This window comes from Arachis hypogaea, chromosome 5 (assembly GCF_003086295.3).
Source record: "Arachis hypogaea cultivar Tifrunner chromosome 5, arahy.Tifrunner.gnm2.J5K5, whole genome shotgun sequence".
Taxonomy (NCBI): Eukaryota; Viridiplantae; Streptophyta; class Magnoliopsida; order Fabales; family Fabaceae; genus Arachis; species Arachis hypogaea.
The window spans coordinates 88,958,386-88,964,786 of NC_092040.1; the positions used below are offsets into that span (position 1 = coordinate 88,958,386).

General features: G+C 33.4%; 1 long non-coding RNA gene across 1 annotated transcript; it reads left to right on the plus strand.

The window, feature by feature from the left end:
* The first annotated feature begins 5,190 nt into the window (after positions 1 to 5,190).
* On the plus strand, positions 5,191 to 6,167 carry LOC140184598 (uncharacterized). Its single transcript, XR_011881681.1, has 3 exons — positions 5,191 to 5,508; positions 5,591 to 5,686; positions 5,778 to 6,167. It is a non-coding gene; the product is annotated as an uncharacterized lncRNA (long non-coding RNA).
* The last annotated feature ends 234 nt before the right edge of the window (positions 6,168 to 6,401 follow it).

Below are 6,401 nucleotides of genomic sequence, written 5' to 3' on the forward strand. Positions count from 1 at the left end.
CCCTGCTCCGGGTATGCGAGTAAGATGCAAGGGTTACGGCGTTATCCTACTTGCTCCGTGTTTGGTGTTCCGTCCACGATTACCTATAGGACTTGTCGGATTGGCTTTATAACCGACAGATGATATCAGCAGCCATAGTGCAGGCATACATCATTTGCATATGCTTGAATTGTTTGGATTTGCCTTTTTGTTTTGGATTGCTATATCATATATGCTCTATTACCTGATTATGTGCTACTTATTCTACATGTACCTTATTGTGTATTACTTGCCTGTATTGCTTGTGTTTGTACAACTGAGAGGTCCCTCATGCTGGTGTCGGTTGACGCTGAAGCTGTTCTTGTGGAAATGGAATGATGATATGATTAATTTAAAATGATGATATGATTAATTTAAAATGATCATTATTGAATGAGGTAATTTAAGCTCCCTGGGTCACGCAGTGAAGTGATTTCACTTGCTCTAGGTAAGGATATGAAGTATTGATATAGAATTGTTGAGACAGAATAACTGGTGATGGTTTGACTTATGATTCTGATTTTGATTTGTTGGAGAGTTGGAAGGTTGGGAAACATGAGAGAGTGGAATTAGATTTATCATCCCCTTATGACAGTTGCCTATTATGGATTAGCGAGAATATAGGATGAATGTTGGGTGAAAGGAAGTTTAGGATCCTTAGTGAGTTTTTATTACAATGTATTGTATTTATTTGGCACTTTTACCGTACTGAAAACCCATGGGTCGGGGATTCTCATTCCGTATATATCTCTTGTTTTTCAGATACAGGTCCAGGTGCTTAGAAGTGAGCTGTGGTTCATCTGAGAGACGGCGAAGATCTTTATGTTCTCTACTTTATATTTTGCTTAAAATCTCTCCACCTTTATTTAAAAAGCCTATATTATGTATTGAACTCTTTTGAACTCGCCTATAGAGGCTTGATGTATTTTGGGAGAGATAGGAAACTTCTGTTGTCAAACTGCTTTTACTCTGTATCCTAGTCGGCCTAAACTTCGTGGGTCGCGGCTAGTGGCTATTTATATATATCATATATCTATATTATGTTTTGATCTCATTCTTATATTTATACTGCTATCAATACACGCTTTATCTTTCGTTGATACGTGAGTGTTACGCTTCGCGATTCTATTTTACTCATTTTTCAGGCTTCTAGTTTAATACTTCCTTTCGATTATATTTTATATTATATATTACAATCCACCTTGAGAGTCGTACCACCTTAATATCGTTGACTTATGACTCGAGTATAAGGATTTGTATATTAGGGTGGTTCACGAGTTATACTTAACTATTATAGGATTTTCCTCCAAATACAAAGGGAAAATAGGTTCATCCTCATCATTCAAGAAAAAAGGTTGGACACCCTCTACATCTCAGACCTTAAAGAAGTAATTTTTAAAATCGTGGAAGAATTCATCAAAAATAGCAAAAACTTTCCTACCCTGAATAGCACAGAAAGAAATCAAACCTTGTTTTTTAGAACTAAAGGGTTTGGTGAGCACAAAGAGATAAAAGATGACTTTAAGGGAAGGTCGGACATCTAGTTCCTAACAAAGAATTTGATATATTTTTAAGAAACCCCAAGAATTGGGATGTAATTGGGTAGGGGTAACGTTATAGAATTTAAGGAATTCGGACTCAAATTCGGAAAAAGGAAAGGTAACCCCTAACTTCATCAAAAAATAATCATAGACATATATGAAATGCCGCTCTGACCTATCAAGTCGGGGAAAGCGACCCTCTCCTCAGGGTCAACAACAAAAATCTCGTAGTTTCTCTCATCCTTTCGACTCAAACATAACCTATGATGTGTACAACAGGCATCGGCATATTTGTTATCAATCACAGGGAAAGGGGGGTAAGAACAGTTAAATCTACGCATTTCAAGTCGAATGGAACCTTAGACGGCATGTTGTGAACTACTGAACGAGACATACAAGCTACACCAACAATACAACAAAACAGAAATCCATCACTACAAATCAAACAAAATAAGACAAGCAATTATAAGATTGGGTCAATTTAAAAGATCAACACTAACATTCCGAACGTAAAAAGAAGCAACACAGGCATTCACAAACTCAAAAGAGGTCGGGTCAATATTATGAAACCCTCTCAGAGCACAGACAGTTATGCAATACCTCTCACATATGGAAATAAGGCCATCTCCTATATGAAAATGGCATCATTTAGAGACAATATAGAATCCCACGTTCAGAATCACAAGTAACAGTAAAAGAAAGCAAAGCAAAACCCCAATCCTTCAATAACCCGAAATTAGATTCCAGAATGCGAAACTCCAAAATCAAAGTTGCAAAACACAAGCAATATTTCAAAACCAGCATTCAGTCACACACGGATACTACCAAGAATGTGGAGAAAAAGCAGAAATCAAGAAAAGTTGGAATACAGGACCAACCTTGGATTAGTGCAAAAGTAATTAAAGATCACTTCAAACGGCAATCCACGAACGATTCTCTCTGAGATTGAAGCAAGACCTTTGAGAACCTCAAGATAAAGAAATCTTGAAAGGGAAAACAATTACATAAACAAATAATAGAGGAAGAAAAAGATAAAGAAGCGAACAGGTGATAAAAATGAAAAAAGGAAGAAAGGGAAAAAGTGAAGTATTTATAAGACACAAGGGGCAAAAAAGATATTTTGCACCTCTCATTAATGACGTGCATGGATCCCAAAGAAATTGCAACATAACACACGCCGTGTGATAAACCACAATTTTAGCATTATTTTGGAATGAAATGAGTGGATTTTATCAACTTATCTTACATTTATTCACTAAAATAGCATGATTTCGTGATTTCTTTCTAAATTATGTTTAAGAGTAAAAATATGTTTTTTAAGCTCTTAAATTGATAAATTTAATTTACTTTAATTCTATTCGATGCCTTGATGTATTTTTTGAGTGATTTCAAGCTAAGAAGGCAAAGACTAGATTGAAAAAGTGAAGAAAAAGCATGCAAAGCGGAGAATTCATGAAGAAATGGAGTTTGGAGCATTTCATGGTCATGCATATGCATGCCTTATGCGTACTCATGAATCTCAAATTGTGCGTACGCATGCCTCATGCGTACGCATGTTTTGGAATTTCGTGAACCGTGCGTATGCATGCCTCATGCGTACACATGACTGAAGGTATTTTCAAAGCCAAATTCAGTTTCATTTGGAAATCCCCTATTTCAGGTGTAAACTATAACCTAATTTCAATATGTTGTTTTCTAAATCTAGAAATCCTGGTCATGTTTATTCTGGTTCCATTTTATTTTAAGAGCTAAAACTATGGTGTGATGTTAATGTCAGAGGTTTGGTCTCTACGAGGTCATTCTTCGATAAAGTTTTTTGCTGTCATTATTGTAGACATTCATGCTAGCATCATTTTTTAATATTGTATTTTGTTGGTTCATGTGTTTAGTGTTTTTATTCAAGTCTCTTACATAAACTTGTTGAATAATGAAAAAAGGCATAAATACCAGCTCACAATATTACCTGTTATCTTTGTTTTGAAAATAAGTACTTGGTATGATTATTGAAAAAGATGTAAAACATTGAACAAACATGAGAAGTGAGATATAAGAAGGAAAGATAAAAAAGTCTAGTGACCACAAAGCATATCAGTGTTCTGAGTTTCTATATAATATTATAGCATCAAAGTAGAGAAGTTTGAATAGTTGGCTTTGCATTCATCTTTGCCGTCACATGTACTTCACTTTTCCTTATTATTATTATTATTATTATTATTATTATTATTATTATTATTATTATTATTATTATACTTGTCTTACATCACTTAAAACATATAGAAAACATATTAGGAAGTGGAAGGCCATTGCTTCCAGTCATACATATCCTGGTCATAATTTGCTGCTTCATGAATTCTTAATAATTATTTTTATGCTAATATTCTTTCTCTGCTTAATTGAAATGATTTTGGTACTTATACTCTCCTTTTGTATTGATTTTTGGTTAGGGATTTTGCTTTTGTTCTGATTTGGATTTTGCTGGTGGTCTTGTTGTATGTTACCCACTACTTTTTTTTGCATTGCAGTTTTATAGTTATTGATCAAAGGCATTAGTGAGTAGTGATTCTTGTTCTTTTTCAATCCAAATTTTAGACTACTGAAGGGGCAAGGATTTCTAAATTATTGGGATTGATTTAGTTTTCAACTGATTTGAACTAGGTATAATGCAGTTCTTTTTTAATCAAATGTAGTAGATGATTTAGCATAGAATAAGTTGAGCAAGTTTTCTAAATCTACAAATTTTATTCACTTATTGATGGTATTTTCTCATTTACTATTGTTGGCAGCTAAGAAGTTTGGGGTTAATGAATTTGTAAACCCAAAAGATCATAACAAACATATACAAGAGGTTAGTTCATTCTAAGTTTTTCTGCATAAATATTTATATTTTCAGGGAAGAAAGACTAAGATGTTAATATTGCTCAACAAATAATTGCTGAAATGACTAATGAAAGAGTGAATCGTTCTGTTGAATGTACTGATAGCATCTAGGCTATGATCTCAGCATTTTTAGTTCTGTTCTAATCCTGCCACTTTCATTCCCTGGATTCCATTCGCAAGGTCGGCTCTATTCCTTCCCTTTCTTTTTCTTTCGTTTCATCTGTTGCTATTGTTCTTCTTCGTGTTTATATTAATTAGTCATCTATTGTGCTCATATCAGCTGAAATTAAGTTAGCCCTTTTTCCGGTTGTTGAATGCTACCAATTATGTTCTTAGATTCTTAAATTAAGTTAGCCCCCTTTTTTAGAAGAGTATCCATTATATTTCTAGCTAATTGGATAACAGAATGAAGAAGAAGAAGAGAAGTGTGTTTGTTTCTGTTCTGTTTTTCTCTGTTATATTCCATTTGCAATTGGAGGGAGATTTAAGCTTTATAAATAGGGGGAGGGGAGTGGAATATGATATTGGTGGGACGTGTTTGTTAAAAACCACGTTATTTAGGGGCTGTGGGCCCATTTGGGTTAGTAAGTAAGAACTAAGAAGAAGCACTGAAGCTTAGCTTAATCTTTATTCAAAATTATTTAGTATTAACTCATTCATATAAATTGTACACATTCTTTTATCCTTTTCTTTTCTGCATCTGATTGGGCCTTTTTTTTTATTTAGTGTTCACAGGCATCTCTATCTTGTAATAGAAACTGTATGTGTTAGAAAAAGGTGCTTGGCATCTAATGCTTTTCTTTAATTTTATGTTTTACCTTTTAATACATGCTAATCTCATAGCAACAACAAATGTGTGGTTCATAGCCACCAAATGCCTTCCAGCTTTGGTAAATTCAATCTTGTTGGTTTCCAATTCAAAATTACCTTGATGATGTTTGATAAATGTCCTAAAGAAATCTTAAAGTGTGTTTGGATTTCTTTCAAGACATGTCTCAGCCAACCCCAACTCAGGAATTGGTCGCCAAAGATCTTCATGGTTACGAATGGCGCTTTAAGCATATATTTAGAGGTAAAGGACACAATGAATTTTCATTTGAGTTCTATGGTTTTTTGTTCTTTGCTTCTAATTTGCTTATTGTTTCTCTAACCAGGTCATCCACGCAGGCCCTTCATCACAACTGGATGGAGTACTTTAATTTTGTAGCTTCGAAGAGATTAGTCGCCGGAAACACCTTTGTGTTTTCGAGGTATAAATTTCATGTTTTCTTCATATGATTTAGAAAATTTATCTCTTCTGCAATACAAGGCTTAATTAATCTAAATAGATTTTGTGTATAGAGGACACAACGGAGAGTTACATGTTGGACTGAGGCATAATACTCCCCAGCCAAGCAGCATGCCTTCATCTGTGATTTCCAGTCAGAGCATGCATCTTGGAGTACTCGCAACTGCATCTCATGCTGTTGCAACTCAGACTCTTTTTGTTGTATATTACAAGCCAAGGTAGACATCATATTAGTTGCAAAAAATAATCAAGAAAACTTTGTGTTATTTCTGTTAGGTAAATTTAGTTGATGATTGTTGACAAGAGCTTTTTCCTTGTTTAGGAGGAGCCAATTCATTGTTGGCTTGAACAAGTATTTAGAGGCTATAAACCTTTGCTTTGAATATTTTGTATTATTAGTATATTGTAATTTAAACGAATATAAGTCTAAATTTAGTTATTTATCTTATTTTGAGTTTTTATGTTAGAGAATTATTTATTATTTGATAAGTTTGTAAACTTATTATCTAATATTTAGTATAAATTTTATTTTTATATTTAGAAGTTTATTTATATAATATTTTGTATAAATTTTATTTTTATATTTAAAGGTTTATTTGTATTAATTGTTTACTATTTTTTAAATAGAAAAAATAATTTAAATAATATAAATATTAAAATCGACGGCAGCATTGTCG